The sequence below is a fragment of the Copidosoma floridanum genome, unplaced genomic scaffold (genome assembly GCF_036245765.1).
Source record: "Copidosoma floridanum isolate Cflo_tuat_1 unplaced genomic scaffold, Cflo_Japanese_pri ptg000027l, whole genome shotgun sequence".
NCBI classification, from domain to species: Eukaryota; Metazoa; Arthropoda; class Insecta; order Hymenoptera; family Encyrtidae; genus Copidosoma; species Copidosoma floridanum.
This window is the reverse complement of record NW_028321904.1, coordinates 1962822-1990471: the sequence shown is the minus strand read 5'-3', so window position 1 is coordinate 1990471 and position 27650 is coordinate 1962822. Positions and strand designations below refer to the sequence as shown.

Genomic DNA, 27650 nt, shown 5'->3' with positions numbered 1-27650 from the left:
TTTTTTAATACTGGAAAATAGTGCGTAATAAAGTGTTGAATCTTTGAAATATATTAAATCTTGCATTTTGTGTTAGGTCTATAAACTGCTTAATTTTTAGTAGCTTAACAATTAAAGAAAAAAAGTACCGTTTTTAAGTTTTACTGCTATAAGCGCATTCTGCACTACAGAGTAAACCGACGGTTTTAAATTGGTGACCTTAAAAAAATGTGTAACGGAAGTCACTTTTTCATCTTTTCCTATTTGCTCTTGCCTTGTCTTGCTTCACTCCCTTCACCCCATGTCACTGACCCCAGCACCCTGAACCACACTGTCAAAACGCATACGTAGGATAAGTAGATTGCTGTTTTTATTACATTTTTATTCTTTATTCTACAACTAATACGAAAAAAATATTTTCGCAGCAACTGTGAATGCAGCAAACATACAGAATTACTGGAAATTACTTTGCCTAGATAAATATATCTATGTATAAACACTTTTATGCCTACTCAACCATTTTTTTCTCATTTAATTTAACAACTCGTTGGTTTACTCAGAAACTTAATAGTTTTATCCTATAGTTATTAATCATACAAAAAAAGTTAAAAAATTTTTAGAGATTATCTTTATTTCAATACGATTTCACGTGATTTATACGTAAGATTCTATGACATATCGGTTCATTGAATCGATCTGAAATTTAAATAAAAATTTCTTATGCTAAATGTTTGATGAGATAATTAACTATACAAATTAATAATAATAATAACAATAACAATAATAATATAGTAGCATCATAACCATATGTTACAATAACACGTAATAACTTAATTTGATATAAATGTAATCTTTGATCCTTGCCAGTAGTTCGATTTTTCAGGAAAACACAAAATACCACTATACCTTTTTAAAAAATATAACACTCACTATAATATTGCAGTATATTAAGTAGAAATACTAAATAATAAATACACGCTATCAAAGACATACATTAAGTAAAGTTATAGCCATTCAGAGTTGCTGAGATTCCACTATACGTCTGTTCTGGCTCGTGTCTGGCGATTCTCTACTGTTTACTGCAGAAGAATCGCTTACTCTACTTGTCTAACGGATGTTACCATTTAACAACATATACAATAGTCCATCCCTATAAATAAAAATGTGGAGCCCCCTTTATACGCTAACCTGTCGAGAAATTTTGGTGAGCGTTTGCATTATCTTACCGAAACTGTTGCAAAAATTTATGGTATTATATGTTCAACACAAAAATTGTCAATAATCATTTATCAAATTAAATAAATGACTCTTGATTCAATACTCGATTTTAACTTTTATTCGTTGCAAACGTTTTAATCAAGAGTCATTTATCTAATTTAATAATTAACCTGACATGGATCTTCATCAGGTAACGACCAATATATTGAAACAATTGTTAATAATCATAGATTGATTGTTTGGTCCTGTACATGTAGTAGTTTTACTGAAAGGAGCAATGAGCTGTGCCCCTAAAATTCTAAGTCTTTTATCTGGACTATTTATACTGCTATTGTGAATTAACCTAACAGTTGCATTTTAAGGAGAGTCATTATTTTTTACGGCCGGAATTTCAAACCTTGGCTATAGGCTCAATAAAAAAGGTTTCAATTAATGTAAATGTCTATTCTTAACTTAATTATCTTCCGTAATAACGTTATATGTTACAGAACCTATTTTATTAGAAATTTTTGGTTTTTCCAACCACTACTTCTGAAATCTTTAGCCATTGTCAAATCGTCTTTACTAAACTCAATCATTCTATTTCCTTAAAAATAACACTTCAGCTTGATCTGATTTGTGCACACAGAATTAGAAATATTTTGTTGTACTTTTGTTAATGTCAGTGACACAAGCGCTACCAGTAGCAAATCTTTCTCTGGCATCACGGGAGACAAAACCGTGCCTACCCTAGTAGGTGATGCATTGCTAGTCACCTTAGTCGGTAGTTTTAAAATAAAATGTGTAAGAACCTTATGAGAAAATGACTTTAGTCCAGGTAAAACAACAACTTCTTGGTGATTACGTAGCTATCAACTTACTTTAATTTATGGCTTACGGAGTGAGCAATGGATCTTACTAATATATAAAGCAAAGTTGCGAGAACCGTTGTGTCACTAACCACGATAACTACGTAACCGATCAGGCTAAAATTTCACATACCCGTTATTGACACTTTCTAGATGGTTTTAACATCGTTTTTATCTTAAAATAAAATTAAAAAACTGTAGCAATAAATCAGCTCAAATTTTTGCAAAAATACGCTAGCTTTTCATATTGGTTCAGTTGGATTAGCTAGTTGGTGCCGACGTAAAATGCACACTACCTGCTATAGAATTAAACAAGTGTGGTTATAAGACGCCAGATTGTCTCAGAGATTTCTATAGTCGTCTTCCGGCAGTAGATCAAGAATACAGTTGTTAGTCGTGCAGCTGAGTATCACAGCTACTGATGACACTCTACTCCAATAAGCAAGCGACCTATGTCTTAATCAAAACTAAACCAGCAGGATGAGTGCCACCAATAAAAAAAATGTCTATACGATAACGTCTCTGGCGAAATACTAGGAGATGTGTCTAGCAAGATCACAATCTGCTCTAAGAATTCAGAGTTTTGTGGCCGTTCAACCATCCAACCTAGTGCCGTCAGAAAATTTTTACTACAAATGCAAGCCAGGGAAGACAGACCTGCAGTCTGTGACGTACGAGCAGCCACAACGGCTTTCCAATGGCCTAGCCACAGAGAAGGTATTCTCTAGGCCCACTTTACCGACTAACGAGAGTGGTTGGTTATCCAGGGAACAACCTGAAGACGAGATATTCTTTGGTCAGCGGCTTCTTCAAGGCCACTTTAAGTATTAACGTTTCCTACTTAACCATCAATCTTATCCGTTCTTTTGAGGGCCACCTATGTAGAAACGACCTTTCTAACAAATACATTTTTACTATTATTTCTGGCAGCGAGTCATCAAGTAAAAGACTATGTAGAGCTGGCCACTATTAAACCAATTCACTGACAGATGTCACAAGCGGAGTTACACAATGCAAAGCTGGGCACCCTAGTAACCAACGGTCCTATATTACTCTTTTGAGTCTAAGTATTAAGCCAGGAATCACCGATCTTCTCCAAGGTCTGCACTGGGAAAACCTAACAGCTATGAAGGAAGAAAAACTTGAGCAAACGGGACAGTCTTCAACGGGCAAGCATTACGAACAAATCTCCCTACTTTAGATCACCAAAATAACTGAATCTGCAAAAAAAAGGTGCCAAGGACACCAAAGTCTTCCGCGTAATACCAGAAGACCTTGGGAAAAAGCTCTGCAACTAGCTCCAAAGCTTTAGAATTTCCAGTTTTTCTTATAGTCAATCTGATGCTACAACAACAAGTCAGAGAAGATTACCGAGAGGTATCCAGGTAAATACGTTAGCTGAAAGCTTCAGTCGATAAAAAGTTCACTTAAGAAGCTCACTGGTCCTTTTAAGGGCCTTAAGATGTCGATCCACCTAGTCAACAAATATATTAGTATTTAACAAAGTTGACAAAAACAGCTTTTAGGGCTCACAAAAGTCTTAACCATGCCAAAAGTCGCAAGAAGGCGAGGAAAAAAAACTTTAAATGCATCTAATGAATACAATTTTAGGCGGCAAGAAACTGACGTAAATCATTCATCGAGATTAAAACAGCAGCTTTAAAATCGATAATTATAGAATCTATTGCGTGAGAGATCAGCTTCCCATTGTACCCTCACAGTCATCTTTTAAATTTTTCAGATTTTAAATAAGCAGAGGGTGTATTTGTATTTTCATGGCGATAAAAAATATAGAGATTAGGCTCTAGAATTTTGTTGCTCCGCTAATAAAGTTGTGAGAAAAGAGAAAAAATTTTATTATGTACATATTTTTTGTAAGTTTTAAATCTTTACAGCTTCCAAAAAACCCTTTTTGTATATTATATGAGAGAAACTCAAAATTAAGGGCCCTTAAGGGCCAACGATTATTTTATGGCATAAGGTATGCACGGTACTTTTTAGCATAATTCTATTTTTTTCACTTTTGACCAGATAAGCAGTAGGAATTTCCAAGAAATATGTCTTTCATAAGGAGATTTTTGTTCTGAGAATTCTCCGGAATAGATGTAAGGTTTTTAGTTGAAAATGTTTGACGTTACATGGCAACACACTACGGTGTTTCATTGAGCAAGTCTTGGGCGAAGTTGAAGGGGCTGCTAGTAGTTATGCATGTTTAGAAAAAATAAATTACTCAGACTTTACGTACTTTGTTTGTATTTATTAACAACATATTATAAAAATGTGGATGTGCGCTCGTACGCATCTTCTTTTTGTCCGGTGAAGGTTGTATAGGATACCCCTTTTACGCTAGAGTGCACGTTTCAAATAAAATTTTTTCAGTAAAATTTTTTCAAATAAAATCAGTCTTTTAAATACTGAACAATAACATTGATAATGAATTAAAAACATATAGTGTGGTTCAATCAAAAAAAAATTTTGTTCAAACAAATTTCTCAACTATTTATAATAATTACCCATTAGAAAAAAATCTATCTAACCCTCGTTAACTTATATAATTGTTTTCTGATTTGGATTTAAATGATTTAAAACCTCTTAGTCACTTGAACAATTGATTATCTACAATGTTAACTTTTTTTTATTAACAATCAGAAAAGGTTACAATTGTAGGTAATTAATTTCTCAAGAAACTGAGAGCTTTTAAATCAAGATCGAGAGACAATCATATAAGTTAACAAGCGTTCAGTGAATTTTTTTAAATAGCTTTATTATTATAAATAGGTAAGCAATTTGTTTGAACAAAATTTTTTCTTGATTCAGCCACTCTATATATGTTTATAATTCTTTAACAATAATATCGTTAAGTATATAAAAGACTAAAAAAAAATTTTATTTGTTACGTCTCTCTAGCGTAAAAGGGGTGTCCTATACAACCTTAAATGCCTCCTTCTCATACCCCATACCTATAAGTATGTGCATAATTCAATTTTGCATAAACACACATACACATGCAAGCATGCACGCACACTCACACATATGTACTAGCATTCCCTCATTTGCCAGCTTTCAGTCAAATATTTTTCAGAAAGTTTGCTCTCATTTGTCTTGAATGATAATATCTTTTTGCAACACTGTAACGCATTTAATATAATCGAATTACATACAAAAAAGTGTCTTACATCGCTTTATCCTCTTCCTGTTTATCAATGTTTGAAATATTTATTCTGTTGATGTGAAAGTTAAGTAATTTTTTATAAAATTTTGCTATTTACACTGTTCGAGGAAGAGTTGTAAATACCATTGGAGTATTACAAGAACAATGAGATCATGATGTATTAAAATAAAAATCAAACCAAAGGCACTGAAAAGATCTTAAACATTATTAGAGAAGCGTATGCATTATTTTTGATGCAGTAAATATTATTTGATTGATGTTATTCTTGATATACGTACAAGACTATTATTTTTCTATGTCTTTTAATGATGTAATATTAGAACAAACATGAATCCTAACTATTTTTTGTGTTGCTTGCTTTTTATATAATACCAGGACAACGAAGGTATCTCCCTATTACAAGTGACATTCAGGAGCTCTATTAAATTACGAAGAAGGAGAACTCGTTTATTCCAACTTTAAATAAGATTTATGATATCTTATTTCTGTTTAGTTTGCTTAAACTGTATTATGTGTGTATATAATTGCTTGCAAGTAAAATATTTGGATAATATTTTGACTAGACATAGAAGCCTTCAACTACTTTTGCGTAAATTTAGTAGCAGCGTAGGTAGTTATAAATATGTATTCATTGCTGCGTTTAATATGTTACCTAAAGAATTAAAGAATTTGAATGCTTTAAAAAGAAGAAAGAATAGGTTTTTACTGAAAGAATGGTGTAAACATATTTAAATTACATTGATAGAAACAGATTGCCATGACTGATCATCCAAATTCTAGATAACTTTAGAATACTATAAGGAGATAATCAGCTAAATTATTTGGCTATAATTATTTTCAAATAAAGGTGGGGCTTTCCATACTACCCTTCCTCCCGCACCCCCCACTACGGCTATTTTACCGCCAGAGTGATGTGCAAATCAAGGATGGAAGGTAGCCACGGAGCGTTGTCGCTTACGTGGCAAATCCTATTTTTCCTACCGAGGGCATACCCCACCCTTAAAAACGCCCGAGGTCGAAAAATAAGAAATTTTATACATATGTAAAGCGGCAGTTGGTATATGTTCTGTATTTGAGCAACGAGAATAGCGGTGTTGTAGTGTAGTGGACTGATAACTGATGATCTGATTGACAAATGGAGATCCTGGATGAAAATCTTGGTCGATGTACTAAAATTTTTTCTTAGGGTAACCAATATCATCGTTTCTCAATCACTAATTGATAACAATACGTGATTTATGTTATAAAACATTTAAAAAAAATTATTATTCGAGTGACGTCACTAAACGGGCGCAAAAATTTGAATGTCAATCAGACGGACCAAGTAGAAATTTTTAAGATAAAATGTCAAGAAATGTATTCAACTGTGTGACGTGTTAACAAACGGCACAAAAATTTTAACACTTGAAAATTTACGCATTTCAAACATAACTACTGCTGATGTTAGTGAGATTTAAATAGGATAAATATGTCAATGTAAATTCCTCGTGCAAAGAGACAAAGAGATAACTGTTGTGCGCAGACGAGGGTTCTGCAGTACTTAAAAAAGATTATAATAAGATTCTTATAGTGGTGAGCGTAGATTTCAATATTGACCATTTTCTTCTGAAGCTGTTGTTCCATTAGCTCAAATTTGAGATCTAAAATTTAACCTTAATATTATTAATAACCCACTAAAATCGAAAACTTAGTCTATAACAATGATCAACTTTGTATATAATTATTATAGACTTTACTGAGGAAGGATAAACCATAAATTTGGTATTATAAAAAATAATTGGGTGATATTATGGTGCAGAGAATTAAAATTTAACAAAACAACCTCTAAATGGCTATGAAACGTACTACAGAGATGAAAAAAACAATGCTCCTCTAAGCTTTCATTATGTTTCTGTCGAAAACGATTTAACGTGCAGTTCATAACGTAAATTCTAAAAAAGTTTCCTTAAAGCTGTTCATGGGTTGACATGATACACAGCTACCTCTACAATTAATGTTTTCTCATAATATATGTTGATTAAGACAATAAAGTTGTACCATGATGATTAAATGTAGTTATTATTAATTTAGAAATAATACAAGTCCTGATACTAACAAATAAAAAAAAAAGCAGCGACAATGTGGGTACCCATGGAGGTACTGTAGATTGCAATAAAGTAGATAATATACATAAAGATAATAATGACGATGAAGATAGTGATAATGGTGATGATAAATATGATGATGATGATGATGATGATGATGATGATGATGATGATGATGACGATAATAATGATGATAAGGATGATAACAGCAACTGTAACGATGAATGCGTTACTACTAATAGTGACTTGCAATTGAACAGAAATGTATTATATATAATGAAGGTGAAAAAAGTTTGAGTAGAGTTAAAAAAGAGAAATAATTGTTTAGTATAGAAGCTTAGAAAAATAAATAGCTTATGATGGTTATTATGAGTAGAACATGAAAGAAGTGTAATATGGCATATAAATATAAATGTGTGTGCGCGTGTATGTGCGAACAAGCGTGTGCGTATGCGTGTGTCCTTAAGTAATATAAGTGAAAGATATAGTAATTTAAAAATTATAAGGTATGAAAGGTCCTTATTCATGTGAATTTAGCAATACCAACATAACTTATGAAATTATGCTACAGGATCTAAATTTTACAAATCATTTTTCATACAACTGTAATTTTCGTAATTATTAATAATTTTTATTCTACATTTAACATTGAAACATAGAAGTTTCGCAAATAACACAAATTAAAAGTTTTTTTATGTTGCTAAAACAAGATTATCTAGTTATTCAGTCGAATGAACATAACAAATATTTTTAAAATAATCTTACGTAAACAAAACTCAATTGACAATCAGCTACTTTAAATGCTTGTGATATTGTAAATAGGGACGTTAAAATGATTGTAAAGAAACTTCGAGAAATCATAATAATTAGACATTCATAATATAAAAAGAGTTTGATTCAATTTTATTAGTGTTTACTTAATCTTTTTCTAGCATAATGATACATCTTTTTATTCTCTTTCTCACAAAATCAACGATGTATTTGTTTTCATTAACGTTGAAAATAATTATTGATACACTTAAAAGATTATAATCAATGCAACAAGAATTTTGCGTAGGAAATATTCATGCTGATCTTCGTTTTGTATTTTTCCTCCCCTATAGCACTTACTTATAATTAAAATGACCTGCTCCTTACAAAGACACTTATTAATCTGTTTGTAAAAACAACATGATGCAAATCTTAGGAAATATTGACCTTCCAATAAAAATGTCAAAGAAAATTTAAATTATAGAAAAAATTATGTTATACCTTAACTTCTCGTAGCTTCGTATTACTTTTTTTTTAGTATGTCGTCGAGAAATTCCTAGTGAATTTGTCTTCAGACTTAATACCTATTATGGATGATATTACTTCTCTGCAATATTTCGTCACAAAATTATTAGTCAACTTCTCATAAACTTAACTATGGATAATTGTAGACTAACCTTAAGCAATACTATTCTTTTGTTTAAAGTATGACGAAAACTCTTCAGTTCAAGGGTAGTTTTGTGATATTACGAAGCCTGGGTAGCTTAATATAAACATTTAACAATGTATTATACATTTGCTTTACTGATATATTTATTTTCCATAATCATAATAGCAATTAGATACAAAAAAATACAAAAAATTTTAATTTCGGGGTAAGTTTCAAAATTTTCCAACCCTTGTAACGCTAAACAGTACTTTCTCCAGCACTTGGTTACAATATTACTGGTAAACTCGTGAAACATAACAGGAATTATAGCCTAATTCACAGAATTATTATTGATTTAATTTTGAAAGCACAAATATTCCAATGTTAGAGGTAGTTTTGTATTATTTTAACCCTTGCGCAGCTTAATAATTATTTCATAATAAACTGCACGACAACGGTAATTTTAAATTCGTCTTAAATTATCTTACAAACAATTAATGACGATCTGAGCAGAAGTATAATAGTGGGAAACAACATATGCATGTTAATCAATTGTGGGTGTAGTTTTTGGTTAATTCAACTCCTGTGTATTCTTGCAGTAGTGTTTTCACACTTTTCGTTACAAAGGATAGGTCAATTAAATATGAGAAGTAATTAATGGCATACTTTAAGAAATATACTCTACTTGACGTTAAAAACACGTAAATTAACTCTCCTAGGGGTTGTTTTGTTAAATTTTTCACCCTTTACACCATAATATCACCCAATCATTTTTTTTATACCGAATTTCTGGTTTATTTCTTCTTAGTAAAGTTTATAATAATTCTTACAAAGTCAGTAGAATTTAGTTTTTTTCACACAAATATTACTTAAAATTGCAATTATGCGGTAAGTTTTAAAATTTTTTTACCCTTGTAACGCTAAACAGTACTTTTCCCAGCACTTTCTTACAACGTAACTGGTGAATTCGTGAAATATAACATAAATTATATACTAAATCACAGAATTATTATTAATTTACTACTTGCAGTTTAAAAATTTAAATTTTAGGGGTAGTTTTTTACTATTTACACCCCTATGAGATCTGTTATAACCCATTTTAATAAAATTTGTTTATCTTGCTGTCTTGTATAAAAATGTTTATATTTAATGATTGTTAACTCCTAGTCAAATAAGTCAGACAAAACTATGTGCTAGTTCTCCCTTTTTTTTCAATTTTTAAGGGTAGTTTCAATCCCCTCCACACCTTTTGTTCGGGTTGAGACCATTTTTCTGGTATTCTTTGTGCATTCACCTACAATTTTCAAAAAAAAATCATGTTGATTGGTCCACAGCAGCTGGCACTATTTTATTCATGCACAAAAAAGTCCGTTTTGACACACTGTGAGTCGTCTACACATAGTACTCATTGGTGCAATATTCGATTTTCATGTATTTCACAATATTGTTACGCAGGGTTTTCGGTGCAGCAATGAATAAATGCTATGTAACGTAACAATATGTTTTTATTTTATAATATCATATATAAATTTTAATGCTTGTTATGTAGATTTATGTAAAAAAAAATTTTTAGATGTCAGTGGATTTAAAACCGTGACTTTTGGCTCCGTGGAGCAAGAGCATAACTAACGGCGCTAAAGTCAGCACTTTCATCATTAACATAAAAGTTAAATATCATTGTCTGCTGTTGCTTAAGATCAAGCTAGCTTATCCATACATATAATTTTATTGTAGATAATTCATAAGGTCTACTATGACATACTTACTTCTAACACTTTTTTTTTTTTTAATTAAAAGCTTAATAAAAAAGACACTTGCTGCATTGATCTTATCTCACTACTTTCTCACTGTAGCTTATGTATACCTATACATATCACCACTTAGCAACTAACTTCTTTTTAAATTAAGAAATCAATAAATTAGATACCTGCTGCATCGATCATACTTTACAACTTTCCCACTGTGGTTAAGGTAATACCTATACATATCACCACTCAACAGCCAATCAGAGCGATAGGGTGAAAGAAAGGGGTACCCTACGCTCTTCCTCTCTCTTTTTATCTTTTGACTCTACTTTTTCTCATTGCGTGCTCACTCAAGAAGTATTTTCTTTAGGGGTCCAACACATAGTTGTTGAGGTCAATTACCTGTTGGAATGCGGGCTCGTCACCCAATACAAAGTTAATTGAAGTTTGTCACCGATTAAAGTGAGAAAAAAAGAATTCGTATTATTTTTTATTCGTTGAATGATCTCTGAATCCGTGCAATTGAAACAGGAATTTCTGTGGATTATTACTTTATTAAAAAAAATTTTTGATACGATAATACAGTTGACCCTTTATACCGCTTTTATACAAAATATTAGTTATTGGGTTCAACGAATGTTTTTCAATGTCCACTCTAATTAATATAATTCAATTATTTAATTAACAAAACTTTTCATAATGAATCCAGAATGTTCTAAAATAATTCTAAGGAACTTGCAATTATCCGAACGGGAACAGGTTGGTTCAAAATGAGCGCACACAAGATATAAATTGACATGTAAAATTTATTTAAAAAATTGCTTTATAATTTTGAGTAAGCAGTAAAATAGTTATTTATCACTTGTTCTTTTAAATCATAAAATTTTCGAATCTTAAATTTCAATCATCACGCCTTATGAGGATGGATACGAATGTTATTAAACACCTGGACGGCACATCATGAGTATTACTCGTGTTGGATCAAACTAGTAAAAATAACTTGAGTTACTTCTTGGTAAATGTCGCTTATTTAGGTCAATAGGCGGTCGTAAGAACTGCCTATGATGACTCTCTCAGATTTATTTTAATCTTCATAAGCGTATTCATCAATTGAAGAAGATCTTGAATACTAGCGTTACGCAGATGTAAGATTACCCAGTAGACTGCTAGCATGTCGTATATCTTCTTTGACTAGGTAACATCAAATAAGAGGGTCCTAGTCAAAAGGTGGCCTATCTCTTCAGGATCGTTTAGGGTACTTTATACCCTCGTTATAGTATTTTTCTGGAAAGCTCTCCACCTGGTGATTGAATTTACTCTAGCACCCACCCAACATGCTTTGTATAAATTACCTGCGTGTGAAGTTCAAATTTGAACTTTAGCGTATACGATAATAACAAATTACTAAATATAATAAAAAAAATGCAACAAAAGAGTATTAAATAAAATACTTTTATTATAAAACGTGCACCCTTCCAAGATGGACAGTATATTTAGTTTAAGGTAATCAAATACTAAAAGATGCCGAAAAAATAATTATTATATTCCTCCGTGCTATACAAAGTTATGGTCATACTTAAATGATAGTAACTCATTTTAGTTTACTTACTAATCCTTTTCACATCAATTGACTTACACTTATTTTTTTGTTACCAGCTCAATGTACTTCTTTGATCAAATATTATTACTAAAAACTTAATCTTTTCAAAAATTTGCATGAAAAGATCCATATACATATCTTACAAGCTTATATAGCTTGCTGAAGGTCTTTATGCACTTTAAATGCTTATTCTTTATTGTATTGATTTGGTATAACTCGTAATAACTATATTCGCTTGATTTGGGTAGAGCCACAGAAGAAGGATAGTGAAGTGCAGGGTGTGAGCCTACTTTTCTTCATTGACTTCTTGCTGGGACTGATCTCTACATTATTTCTTGTTAATTCATCACCTTAGTTTTTCTTCACTTAACATAGTATTCCTCCTTGCTCTAGAGAGTAAGGAATATTCTTCATAAAATAAAAAAAAAACTATCATTTGCTATTAATATGCTACTTGGAACTAAATATTAGTTGTTAAATATTTATCATTGTTGAAATAAATACTTGTAATCTAACTTTGTCTATCTAATGATGTTTATTCTTCAGTTAGCATCAACATATCTTCCCCTACAGGTGACATTGTTCCAAATTACTGCACGAAATGAAAAAGTTTATTAACGTTTTCAAAATTAATTGTTCAAGCTTGAGTATAAACTAATTGAGGACATCTTAAATATTAAAATAAAGAATTATGGGATGTCCGTGGGTCAAATTATGTTACAATATATTAACGTTAATGCTGCCTTGATGAATGTAGTACATAGGACAAAAAAAAAGTAAAGTGTATCTGTTTGATTGTTATTAGCGTTATGTTTAACTTTTTTTAACTTTTATTAAATATCCTTAATGTTTAAAGATCAAAATACATTTATAAAGTTTTAATTGAACTTTGTTTTACTTTTTTTGAAAGTCATACTTGTATAGTTTCAATTCAATTTTTGCATCTTAAAATGGTATCAGCAGTGAGTCTCTTACAATAAGTGGAAAGTACTGGTGATGCCATCTACTAACGGCAGCTGGAATCTATTAACGTAAATGAACAGTCAAAAATAACAATAATATTTATAGGATTATTAATGCACACTACGGGTGTGTTTACGTTAGAGAAATCAAGCAAAAAATAGTAAGTGGTAATACCAACGTCTTCTTACTAAAAAATTTACTGCTAGGAGCGTTTCATATTTACTTTCAACTTTTCATGACAATAAAATAGTAGGGAAACATTTTAAATCTTCACAAAACATTAAGTTCTTTTATTTCTGTAAAAGTTAAGGCTGGTAATTTTTTTTTTTTTTTCAAGGTTCCTTGTGCCAGATTTGGCATGGGAACCTAGCCACGGAAAAATGTAACGTTACGAAAAATATTGAAAAGCGGTCCTTCTGTTGTTTTCTTATATTTAAAAACACTTTCAAACTATGAGTAATAAGAATCGAAGTTTCATTAATACCTACGATTGCAGTAAAAAAAAAGTTGGGGAAGCTGAATGCACGTCATATTTATAGCTAGATACATAATATGCATTTAATTATCAACTGACTAATCTCATACCGTGTATATCTGGCATATAATCATATAAAACAAAAATGAACAGAGACAGAAACAGCAACGCATCAGGCATGCATAATGATACAAGGTGTCTGATGTGTCTGATGTGTCTGATGTCATCACGTCAGCAGTTCGGTAGAGAAAAAGCAGCTGCTGGTTATCATTGCCACTCTGTTCCACCAAATTCTCTTTTTACAAAAACTATTTCACGTTATCTGGATCATTTTTGTCAAAATTTTCTACTTATCGAAATTAAACAAAGCTTGTACTCTTATGCAACTTTTTAAATTATGATATAATATATTACGTAGATGCTGCCAAGCTGTATGGAATATAAAACATAGAAATGAAATTTAGTAAACTATATCCGTTTATGTATTATATCATATTTTAGACTTAATTAAATATCTAAAATATTTTACAGTAAAAACAATTTTTTAAAGATTTGTTAGCATTTTATATGATTTTTTTGTTAGTCTCACTTAAATTCAACTTTAATTTTTGCATCTTATAAGTTAACCAGCAGTAATATTTAGACAATCACTTTAAAGTTCTAGTGACGTTAATCACAATCGTAGCTTAGGTTGACTGGCATAAATAAGCAGAAAAAAAATGACAACAACTAGTACAACTGGTACAAATGCATACTGAGAATCAGTGGAACCAAGAAACAGTTCATAGCTTGAGATACCAGTACCCTCAAAAAAAAAAATTACTTTTGGTAGCGTTTTTGATATTCCAATAAAATCTTACATACAAGTAGAATATAAAAGAAAAATACTTTGGGTATCCAGAAATCTTAAGGTTTGCATATTTCTAGGGCATTCATGCATGAAACAGTGGCATACTACTTTTCCCTGCAGCCAGCCACTGCCTTCTTCAATTAGCAAACGCTTGTTGCTATAAGTTAAAGCCAACAGCGGCTCTAAATGCTTACTCTCAACTTTCCATTAGGATAACAGCGTTTAGCGTTGGGGTGATCTGCTTTAAAAACTCTCGGGGCACTGGGCCAACCGATGACCTACCCCACTACACGTAAAACAGGTGCCCATAAACGACTCAGGGCGCTGACGATCGCTAGCTTGATTTTTTCTAAGCACTTGGAAAGGGTTTGCCTGTGCGGCGGGAGCAGGTGGAGGCAGGATCGTGGGTCGCAGCCTCAAGCTCCCCCTTACATTGAGTTGGGGTATGGATGGCCATACCCATTGGCCTCTGGTCCACGCCAACGCTCCGCTGTTTCTCGAAACGTTAGGTTGTGTCACTTGCACGGCAGCCACGTACGACTTATATAAGCCTGGCTCCATGATCACCGGGCTTGGCGACCTATCTGATGATAAAGGTAGTATTAAATTATTTTGGGAGTTGAGGAGTAAGCGGGTAGTGAGCAACGAGATAAACGTTACACCTGATTCCAAGTCAGAAGAGGCAGGTCTGCAGGATATTCGCGGGTTGTTCAAAGGATCAAAGGATATGATGAGGATGTAAACAATAAATAAGCGATAGTGCCTAGCAAGAGCGTGATATTAGGTGGCGGCGTACTGAGAGAGCTTAAGGGTACACGTGCCTCTAGTTGGAATAGGAACAGAAAAAATATTTGGCTGATGCCTCGTAGGGGGGAGGGGGTGTCGCTTAGAAGCGATAAGGAAATGGAAGTAAGTGCCAGCAAGTGGGAGGACCGCCTGTTGAAATGGGCCAAGCCAGTGTCATGGGATGCATTAGATAACGAGCCGTTAAAGGTGTATAAGACTGTTGATGAGATATTGTAGGAGAGCGTCGAGAAGAAAACGGCTAAGCCTTGGAATGAGGGCCCACTCCAACTTTTCTTTGACGACGCCTCTCCCTCGGTTACGCTTAGTATGAAGCTTCTAAGGGATGAGGAACGTGCAAAGTATGCAGGTGGGTTGCATGTGGAACTCCGCAAAGAAATTGCCGACGTGAGCGATGATAATCGCAACTATATTTGTGTGTCGTTAGAGGGTCGGAGTCACATGGCTTTATTGGATTCAGGAGCTTCTTTCTCATGAATTGGGCCTAAGGTGGTCGATAAATTCTAGAAGCGCCTGTTGCCAAGTAACTTCGCGATTCGTAACGTTAATGGGGTAGTGAGTAGAGTGTTGGGGGTGCTTGAGACATAAATAGACCTCGGAATGAGGGAAGGCGTTTTGTATTTGAAAGCGGTGGCAAGCATCGATGAGGACCTTATTTTGGGAATAGACTTCTGTCAGAACTTCGATATTGAGGCTACTTTCGGCAAGCGACTCTGGCGAGCGACCCAAGGGCCATGGGCTTCATTTGTAGGGGGGAGCGACGAACCGAAGAGAGTAATTTACGCGTAATGCGCTGGTATCGTGGAAGTGGGTAACGATAAGCGTGGTTGAGTGAAAAAATTAATCGAGCAAGTATTACCGTCAGCTACCACAGTGTCAGGGATATGTAAGCTAACCGAGCACGTAATTCGCGTGACCGATCGTACACCCATCCCGCATCGGGAGAGGCGTATGGCGCCGCAGATGCAGGAAATACTGACAGAAGAGGTAGAGCTAATGCTCAACGATGGGATAATCGAAAAAAAAGTCAAGCAATTATAGTAGCACGCCAGTGATGATAAGGGAACCAGATGGGACTTACCGATTTTGCATCGACTTTTGCGACTTCAATAAGGTGACCCACGATGCGTACCCTTTGCTGAGTATGGATTCGATTCTGGACGGGCTCCAAAATGCGCGGTATCTTTCCAAAATCGACCTAAAACAGGCCTTTTTACAGCCCAACGTTTTCAGATATCAAGACGATATAATTGTAGCAACAGACGATTTTGAAGAACACTTGCGTTATTTAGAAATAGGCATGCGTCGAGTAATAGGAGCCGGGTTAGTGATTAAATTTGAGAAGTGGAGTTCTGTTTGTCGTAACTAACGTACCTGGGGTTTATCTTACATAAAGGCGGATTCCGTCCCGATCCCGATAAGGTTGCGCTGGTACTGAAATATCTTGCCCTTACGGATGTTAAGCAATTGCGCCAATTTTTAGGGATGGTTAGGTGGTATGTATAAATATATATAATAAATCAGTTATTAAAAAATTTTTTTTTTTTTTTTTTTTTTCTATTCAATGATTTTAATTTAGTAAACGATTTTTTTTTTCGTCACATTTTTCACAGTAAATCTTTCTCTGTTAAAATTGCACCTGATAATGAATATGCAAAAGTTTGACTCAACAATAGCTTAATAAAAAATCAGGTAACTGTTAAATGAATATTATGTAAACACCGGGTAAGATTTGCTCAAGATTTACATAAATATATTAATCTCGAATTTCAAGAACATTCTAAATAATAATTAAATTAATTACTGGGAAATAAAGCGCCAGTCAAAAAAGCCTTGCTGTTTCGGAGATTTTAACAGTAAGTAAAATAATTCTTATGTAAGCAAGTGGTGGTGGAAAATATCCCAGTCATTTATTAATTCATTTAATGAATAAATTAGTCCTTCGGCGAGCAAGTGACGGCGATAAGTAGCTCTACCATTTATTAATTTACTTAATAAATATATTATTTCATTGACAAGCAAGCGGTAGCAACAATAAGTTTGGCGATTTCTTAGTTTATTTGATACATAATTTTTTTCTTTGACAAGCAAGCGACAACAACAAGTAGCTCAGCTTTTTAATGGATTATTGAGTGAATAAATTTATTCCTTAGTGAGCAAGTAGTGGCAATAAGTAAATTAGCTGAAAATTAGTTTATTTCATAAATTTATAACTTCTTTGGCAAGCAAGCGATGGCAGTTCATAGCTCAGCTATTTATCAGTTCAGTTAAGAAATGAATTATTCAGTTGGGGAGCAAGAAATGCTAATAGCAAGCCCAGCTATTTCTAAGTTTATTGAATAAATTATTTTTTTGCTGAGCAAGCAAAAGCGAAAAGTAGCTCAGCTATTTATTAATTTGTTTAATAAATATATTATTTCTTTAGCAAGCAAGTGATGGCAATAAAAAGCTCAGCTATTTGTTAGTTTCATAAACTAATTGACTCTTTCGTGAACAAGCGACAGCAAGGAGTAGCTCAGCTGTTTATTAGTTTTTTAAATGAATTAATTCTTTCTTCGACGAGAAAGTGACGGCGATGAGTAGCTCTACTATTAATTAATTTACTTGATGAATACATTATTTCTTTGGCAAGCAAACCACGGCAGTAAGAATTTCTGCGATTTATTAGTTTATATGATAGATAAACTATTACTTTGGCGAGCAAGCATGGCAATCAATAGCTCAGCTATTTATTAGCTTATGCAATAACTCAGATGATTCTTTGGCAGGCAAGCGATGGCAAGAAAAAGCTTAGCATTTTGAAAGTTTATTAAATAGATAAAATATTTATTTAATCAGCAAGAGACGGCAAAAAGTAGCGTAGCTACTTATTAATTCATTAAATAGATAAAACAGAATCTAAAAATAGATATATTTTTATAGCGGGAATGCGACGTTAATGAGAAACTCAGCTATTCATTAATTTATTTATTAAATAAACTTTTTTTCTAGCAAGCAAGCAGCTGCAAACAAAAAGCTGAGCTTATTATTATTTAATTTGGAAACTACATTTTTTTTTCGGTGAGCGAGTGATAGGAACTAGTTGATTAGCTATTTGTGAATTTATTTATTAAATAAAGCATTTTTTTGCAAGAAAGCAACAGCGAAAACGAGAACACTAGTTGGAAGCGTTTTAATTACAATTTTTGGAATTGAGCAGTTGGATCATCAATTTCAGCTGTATAGTCTGACTTAATTGGTATATTATTTGGCTCGGGTACTAATTTATTTTTGTTTCCAACTCTCATTGTTAGTTGAATAAAAAGTAAAACTTCAACTATGGTATTATTCGCATAGTTAGCTACCATTAAACCAGAGACTGGGAACTCTACAGCATTACTTTCATAATATACTTCTGTTTGCATCATCGGTGAAACTTGTGGAAATAGGTCCATGCCAGGAAATGAATCAACATTTTATTTAACGTTTCAGCAGATCAATAGTGAGCTCCACCTTACAGAGAGTATACTATTGTCTGGCCATATAAGGTAGTACTTACAACCAAGCAAGCTCATCTAGGACACTAAGACACATTTAAGTTTCCATGATTTGTTTGAGCCAATTAGCCAACAATATCACCGCCCTAAAATAAGATTTGTGATAAAAAATAAGCATTACACAATAAAAAACAGAGTTGCCAGAAAAATTTAACTGCTACGTACTGGAATATCAAAATTAGGATTCCAAGAGAGAATCCTATTGTCTTTTGCATAACTGAGAAGATCAGAGTTATAAGGATTCCAGGCAATTGATATTACTTTCCTTCGATGGTTTTGGAATGTTTTTACGGTGTAGTTGCAAATCTTAAATCTCACAGTTTATTAATTGGGGTTTTATCCTTTTCTGAAGCAAGAGACAGCTATGTGACTATATATCAGGATGTCAGGGTACTGATTTCCATCTCACTTATATTTCAATAAAGATGAAGAATTGTTATGTTAAAATTTCTGATGATAATGCTTGTAGAGGATCTTGAATTGGCATCGGTGAGTATTACCATGGCTTAATTCTTCTTCAAATGACACAACGCTGTGAAAATGTTGAAGCAAGAATGTGTTGCACTGTAAACAACAAAATGCTCTAATATCGATTATGAATGTGAAAAAAAAAATGTTGCCAAGTAACGCACCTCGTGTATTCGTTGATTTATCTAGTACATCTTCAGGTGGTATATTTTTTTAGAACTAGGAGACATAGGCTCATTTGTCCAACTAATATACGAAGTATAAATGTCACTATCTGTCGCACCAGTAGCTAGAAAATGAGACTGAAATGGATTAAAGTCCAGTGCTCTCAAAGGACCTTTGTGATTGTTGGGACTGCTAATCAAACAGTTGCTGTCGTTCTCAAACATCTTGTCAGCAAAGTGAATCATTATTTTTCCACAATCATAGAAACTTACAATAATGCCAGCTGGATTCGTTCCGCCAGCTCACTAAATTATTTTGTAAAATCTTGATGGCAAAAACAAACAAGACAGATGCGCAAATGATCCGTATTGGTCTCATATTCTGAACAGGACTTTTAATCTCCATCGCACGATGTTGAGGATGTCCTCTGATGTTTTGTCTTGTTTTTTGGCAACGTTAGCTGATTACTCGTGCTAGGAATCTCGGATGCAAAACTTTCAGTTATGTTGAGCTTGGTAAACGTGGCAGTGACAGCTTCTTCTGAACTGGCGTGTCCTCCTTCTTCCAGAATGATGGCTGGTATCGGTGATGCACAACGCTCAGAGTCACTCGCTACCTTAGGTTTTTCCACTTGGAGAAGCAAATTCACATGTCTCAAGTGGCTGGATAGTATGCTGGCTAAACCTCTGCGAACTAGGTATATAACTAGGAGTGTCACCTTTGTCAGGAAAATACAGTTTTCTAGACTCACAGTCCGTAGCGGCACTCTCCAATTGACTTCTCTGCCTTCTTATGACAGTCAACACGTCAGGCAGCTCAGGTCTGCCATCACTCAAACTTCTCTCATGTCGAGATTGCTACCACAATAACCACTGCTGACGCTGGACAGTGTTCAGTTTGAATTAGGCATTTTCAAAGATGAGATCTGGAAGGGATAAATTGTTAGGAACTGTTGCTGGCTGTACTGTAGTGATAAGTATGTGATAAACAGATCCCTTATCTACATTTGTTTCATCGAAAGCTCGAATACTGTAAATGAAAGAAGATAATCGATTTTCAACAATTGCTTCAACTTTAATTGTTTTAACAATATCGATGTTTTTACCTTGTGTAATGAACACCTTCTGGCAGTGAACCAGCATCCATCCTAATGCCTATGGCACTTTTGACATGTGCATCAAATCAATGTGAATTGGAAAATTAAGTTAAACCAGAGTAAATGCATTATTCAAATTGATTTTCATGGAGGCATCTGCAACGTGAAGCAAAAATTAGTATTATAATTTAACAAAGCTTGTCTAAACATTTGGATGTAATGTTGCAAGTGTCTTTAAATCACTAAGCTTAATTACTTTAAAATAGAAACATACTTAAAATACGCACCTGATACGTCAATAGCAATCTGCAATCCATTTGAATGCACTTGTCTGAGGAAGCGCTAGGGACTTTTCCGCGACCTCGGGCTTGGGCATGTCTGACCAAACTAGGCCTTACTCCACTGAAAAAACCAGGCACGCATGATGAGTCTGATTGATTACTTCTAGTTACCCCCGGGGGTGGCGCTGGCAAGTGCTCGGGGCTAAAATCTAAGGAGTGAAGACCAGCACTGCTCGCTGGATGTCACGCCCGATGTCAGCCGTGGATCCAGTCCGTTGCTAGAGCCGCCCATCTCTACTCTCCCTACCAACCCTAGTATTACGACCCCCGTTAATAAGATTGGTTCCCCCAACCCCGAAGGGAGGAGCCTGTGGAACCCAACCTCGGGGAACCCCAAAGAGGCCGCCGGTCAGCTTCTGCGCAAGCCTGAGGAGGCTCCGGTGATCGATCGGGCGAAGGAGTTCTTGTGCGAGGAAATCTGGGCCCCAGATTGAGTTGTTGGGGAGGGAAGAACAAGAGGCCATCGAGTACTTAGCCCACGAGGAGTTACCAGTAGGTACCGCGTCTCTAACGATTGGCCGCGTGCTGGAGTTTCCAGAGGTTAAGGATCTCCTCGAATGGGCTGATAGCGACCTTGATGGGTTCATCAGTAGCAGAGTGCTGCTCAACGACCACCCGCAGCCGACACGGCCTGGGCTGGCGTGGACCCTCATCCTTCCATAGTTGCTGGACTTCAAGGAAGAAAAGTTAGAGACATTACGCGACAAAGCCCTGAACAGCATTCTCCGACAACAATCCGTAAACGACGTGGACCCCTGTAAAAGTGTGGAGGTAAGGGATCTAGTGCGATTCTGCTTGGATTATCTGGCTCATGAGCCGGGATCCCGACGTTAGTTGGAGACTCAGATTCAGGCGAGTGTAACCCGTCAGGGAGAAAGTAAGGGTGGGGAGTTAGGTAAGTGGCAAGTTCGCGGCCCTAGGGCTACATCGATGGAGTGGAACTTGGAGGAGCCTCGGGAGACCTTCCGCCCCCCATGATCCGAGACGTCCACGCAGTCTTGGGGAGAGTCTTAACCCAATCTCGTAGAACCGCAAGGAGAGAGAGTGCACGAACCGTCGGAGGATGCGGATTAGCTTCCTTGGGCTCACTTCCCACGAAACGGGTTCCTACCTATTAGGACCGGGGGTGTGGTGTTTTCTAACGTCCGGAGGATCACAACGGATCCATGCGTTGACCCTCCACGAATATGCTTTGCTTACTGGAAAAGAGAGCGTAATTCAGGGGACTGCCAGGCGCCACTCATCATAATGTTCTGTCGAAACTGCGGGTGCCAAGAGTTGGACCTGAATACTGGCCCCCACTACTCCAAAAGTCACCGCGAGTTCTAACAGCGTAAGGTGGTAGGTTCCCACAGTGATCTGCGTTCACACCCGAGTCCAACGCCTGGATATCAACCTTCGCCGTCCTCCGTTGACTGGGGGCAATCTACTTTGGACCAAGGTGGTACCAATGCCAATCCCAAACCTTACCAGGTACGATCGCCACCCAGATAGAAGTACCCAGCCTCAGGCCCCAACCCCTGGGATAGCCCTCACCAGTTGGTGCCGGTAAGCGAGGACTGGCCATCACAGGGTCCTCAAAAGGGGCCATAACCACAGCCTCGACTCCGTCAGGAATAAGTTTTCTCAGACTCGTGCTCGGACAAGCGTTTCAGGTTCTCTGGAATCCAAAGGGAGCCACAGGAACCTCTAGCAGCCGATTATAAATGGGAGTACCTGAATCCTCAAGCCAGACCCCAACCAGACCCATTCAGGTATTGGTTCAGAGATTCCGCGCTTGGAAGACCCTCAGGAGATCGGGCTGGACTCTGGCGCCCAGTCCCCGTGATGGCCTTTCCTTTCAATACCCGAGCTCGTGAACACGAGACAGAACGTAAGGTCCGAGAACCAAACCGCCTGGAGCGGTGTGACTTCCTCCATACGGTTGGAGACATGCGGTCGTTGTCGGACCATCTTTGAGTTAAGAGGCTTAGGTGGATGTAAGAAGAGAGTAAACAAGAAGCAATAGCAGATAGAGGGCTTCTTTGGAAGGGGGGGAGTTAGGAAAAACCTTTAATCTCAGCGTAGCGCCTAGTTGAGTTCATTTGTTTTTTTTTTTAGAACGAAGTTCTTTATGTCGCGTTACTCGGGGGGCTGGAATTTTAAAACCGACAGCTTTTTTTTTTAATCAGAAATCTCTTCCTCTCCAGTTTCCCCCCTTACCCCGTCCCCCTCACCAACTGTTCTCTACACACTTCCCCTCTCCTCACTATATATGTACATCTGTCAACTGTGCCGTGTTACTCTTCTGCACACCTTTACCCACCATTCCCCCTCACACTCCCAAGCAATTAATTTTGTAACAAATTTTAATTTTATTTTCCCTCAGTAATTTTTCTTTTACTTTCAATTTTTTTCTTTTACAATTCTAAAAAAAAAAAAAAAAAAAAAAAAAAAAAAAAAAAAAAATTTTCCATTAAAGAGATTTGAACCCTCGACCTCCTGCATATAAGTCCTGCACCTCACCCACTCTGCTACAAGCGCTGCCGGTTATAGTAACCCGGTTTTTTGTACTTATCGTGTGGTTCGTAACTATAGTATTCCATTTTTATATGCATTCACTGATACTACATTTAATTCATCATAAATTATGTATTTGTTTTTTAAATGATACATCTGAAAAAAAAAAAAAAAAAGAAAAAAAAAAAAAAAAAAAAAAAAATTAATTAGCATAAATATGGTTATGTAGATTAAATATAATAAGGCGCGTTATTACGCATTAAATATTTGTATTTTATGAATTTGATGCATAAAATACCGACCGATTTTCATTAAACCTGAGGTTTTTTTGGCATTACAGTAATGCTAATAATTACTGTTATAAATGAAAAAAAGTAATGAAATTAAATGTGAAAAAAAATAATGATATATGAAAAAAAAGGGAATGAAAAAAAAAATTAAATATGAAAATAAGAAAGAAATTAAAAAAATACAAAAAAATGAAAAAAATGTAATAAAATAAAATATGAAAAAAAATAAGAACAAAAAATGAAAAAAAAAATAAATAAAACAAGAAATAAAGAAAAAGAAAAGATGTAATTAAATAAAATATGAAAAAAAAAACAAAAAATAAATCAAGAAATAAAGAAAAAAAAAATTAAATAAAATAAAAAAAAAAACAACAAACCAGGGGGGATAAATGGGTCATGGGACCCACGGTAAGAATGAAGTTCTTTAAATATGAGATGAGTATAGACACAATTTCTCAGGTAACAAGGGGGTCGCCAGACCCACAGAAAGAACGAAGCTCTGTAATCGTTAGCACTGCATTTATGTTGTTTACTAAAACAAAAACTTGAAAAACGAATAAAACAAAACAAAAAAAAAAAAAAAATAGTTTACTACTGACGATGGTTTAACTTCGTGAGTACTGTATTTATGCACGAGGTTCTCACGAAGTTAAACCTTCGTCAGTAGTAAACTATTTTTTTTTTTTTTTGTTTTGTTCTATTCGTTTTTTAAGTTTTTGTTTTAGTAAACAACATAAATGCAGTACTAACGATTACAGAGCTTCGTTCTTCCTGTGGGTCTGGTGACCCCCTTGTTACCTGAGAAATTGTGTCTATACTCATCTCATGTTTAAAGAACTTCGTTCTTACCGTGGGTCCCATGACCCATTTATCCCCCCTGGTTTGTTGTTGTTTTTTTTCTTTTTTCTTCTTTTCTTCTCTTTACATAAATTGGAGGAGAAATTACCAAGGTTAACTTTCTTTTGTTTTTGTATCGTATCTGCGTTGCGACAAGGATAAGCGCTAAGAGTTCCCTGGCTAGGAAAGAAAGGGAGTATACCTTGACATCACGACCCGCGAAACCATAACGCCCCGCCATTCCCCCCCTGTCTTTCACCAGCATAAGCCGTGGACACTGAAACACTGAAGACAATGCAGCCCAGGGAGGAAGACCACCAACCATGGGGTCATCAGGTGGAAACCCGGGCAAGTATTTATTTTTGGCTGTTTTTCTTTTTTTACTTCAAGACATTTTTCAGAGTAGACCAAACACTTAGGGAGCTGTTCGTTCTACGGGAAGGGAATATGACGGAGTCATTTTTCTCTGACCCTACAGCATTAAGCACTGAGGCGCGTCATCTAAGTGTAATCTATTTTTATTTACAAGAAGCTAATGAGGGCCCCGGCCTGTGTGTTTCATGTTGAACGTAAGAGTCATCGGATACAAGAAGTAGCGCCAAAGAAAGAAAAGAAGACAAGAGAGTTGCGGAAACACATGTATTGAGAGTTACGGCGTACGGAAACATACACATATGTACTTAGTAAATGAGGATTTGTAGTACCTCACCACATATATATGTATGCTTGTAATTGCCACGCCACGAACATGTACCGAAAGTATCGTCATCTATTGTTGTGAACAGCACCTCCCCGAGTGTATGCGTATGAGCAGGAATATATGTGAAGGAACAGGAGTAGCTATTATGACTGTTGATATACCTATGTACGGATATATAGTGCGATAATGCACGGGGCTGCACTAATTGGTGGGCCTAACGTGTAACTTCTGTAGTAGCATCTGCGCGAACCAGAGCTCCCGAGTTTTTCGCGATTTCAGTAGTTGAGAGAGAGAGAGAGAATCGAGAGAGAAAGAGAAAAGGACAAGGAGAGCCAGCGATCACGACCAGCCAGCCGTACCCGACCTTACGCCCGACGACCAAGGAACCATTACCACCGTCATCAGTTGCCAACTGCGAGGTCTAGGTCACCAGCCAATTCAGTCGCTGAAAAAGAAAGTGAGATGGTAAACCCTGAGGTAAAGTAGCCTGTAGTGTTGTCGCAAAAAGTAGTGCGTGGGAGCCAGGGCGAGTCGCAGGAGACAGCCCCTAGGATCGTGCATCGAAGAGATCGTTAGAGCGAGAGCGGGTGAGAGGAAAGCGTGATAGTCGGAATTCGTGCCGTGGCATAGCGCCAAATCGTGACAAGATTTTCCGGGCCCAGACGCCTACGTAATTGTAGTAACAAATAAAGTGAGCTTAAAATAATCCGAGAAACTCGCCTTTTGTGTCGTTATTTGCAGGCCATTGCCCGACAGCATTTTCTTTCAGGTCGTGAGACTCGTTCCTCCCCTAAGAGAGTAGCTTGCTTCCCGACGGGCTATCCCCGGTGGGACTTCCTGTAGGTGAGAGTCTTCAGTAGCCGAGCTGGGTCAACCGAACCACGAGCGTTGTTAAGCGGTGGTATTTCTCGCATTTTAGGTGCAGTGCCATTTGTGTCGTTTCCAATGCAGCCATCGGTGAGAATGAAGGTGTCCTTGTGCGTTGCTTCGGGACCACCGTGGCCGTGACAGTCTACGTGTCGCAGGGCGAGAAAAGGCAACGTTAAACATTTTTACAGTAAAGTAATTGTCTTTAGATATATTTATAGATTATGAGGTAATATAATGTTTCAAGTCTGTATCCTGGCACTGGCAAATTGTCTAACAAGTATCAACAAACAGGCGTTTCTACACTATCGACCTCTATTGCGTTCGGGTTTGATTTTTATTAAGTAGGATGCAAAGGACATTTATGAGCAGAAAAAATTGCTTTTCTTTAAGACTTATTATTCACACTGTAATTATTCGCAGTTTTTACATTGCTTGTATAAACTTAAGACGTGTCAATTTGCAGGTTAAGCAGGTGCAGCAGACATCTGTTCTGTCCTATAGCTTAATTCTTCTCTGCACTACGTGACCTAAGCCTTACGTAACAGCTGAGTAAGAATTACAGTTGTTTGACGGTAAAAATTATGGTCTTTTTAAGACAAATTTCACTGGGATAAAAATAACCCCTAAACTACGGTGAGAAGTATAGTGACCGTCGCAGTATCACACTTTGACAGTTGCTTTTACGGTAAAAATTACAGTTATTTATTTCTTCGTGTAGATGAACTCAAAATGATGTATGCATACAATAGTAAAATTTTTTATTTATGTAAACATTAGACGAAGTCTAGTTGTATCTGACAAGCAATGCATCAATGAATCTTTTTTGTACGATTTTACAGACAACAACGTATTTTTAGTTGTTCAAAATCTATTATAAGTCTCAAAGGCTTGTATTAACTGGAAGGCTTATAAAAAACTACTAAGTCAATATTAAAACTTAGTCAAAACATCTTTTTAGGTGCTGTTATTTGTTTTTTGTAACGTTCACTGTTTTTCTTTTTTATTCAGCCTTATAGGAGTTTTATTTGGTGCAAAGCTATAGAATACCAAAAACAAATCTATATTTGTATTTACAAGTTCTATAAAAAAATTACCGATGATTTTAAAGATTTTTGACTTCAAAACGTACACACTAACTGAGTTTTAACAAGTGCAAAATCATTTATTGAATGTTTTTTCGTAATGTGGTCTATAGAAAAAGCAGAAATACTTAAATTAATTGTCAAAACGATCACTCATTAGCCGTTTTATTATTTCTGTACAAAACACAACTTTAAAGACATTATTAATTCAATCCCACCAGTTTCCAAAAGTTTCAAAAAAAAGTGTTTCACAAACTATTAAACCTATGTCCACTAAAGAACAACAAAAAAAACTGAATAAACAACTTTTATGTAAGAACAAAACCCAACTAAGTTTAAAAGACTCTGTGTATGCATACGTTAGTAAATCTTGTTATTGTCTGCACAAGTCCCAGTTTTGATTAGCAAGAAATGTATAATAAATTGTTTTCTGCACTACTTGTCAAATTAAACTAGCTTTTTGTAATAATAGAAAATCTTTTATTAGTCCAAAAGGTTTGCTATAGCTTAAGACTTCATTTAAAAGAAAACGACTCAGTGAATACAAGGATCTGGTTGAACTAACTTGATAAACATAGTGTTTTTTATTTTTCATAATTACAACTGTTGTAAATACCGCTTAGCATAAT

At 35.4% G+C, this 27650-nt stretch overlaps 1 protein-coding gene across 3 annotated transcripts in view; it reads right to left on the bottom strand.

Annotated features, from left to right (window-relative positions):
* The window catches only part of da (transcription factor daughterless), a 632912-nt gene that overhangs the window by 24704 nt on the left and 580558 nt on the right, over positions 1-27650 (bottom strand). The window lies entirely within an intron of this gene.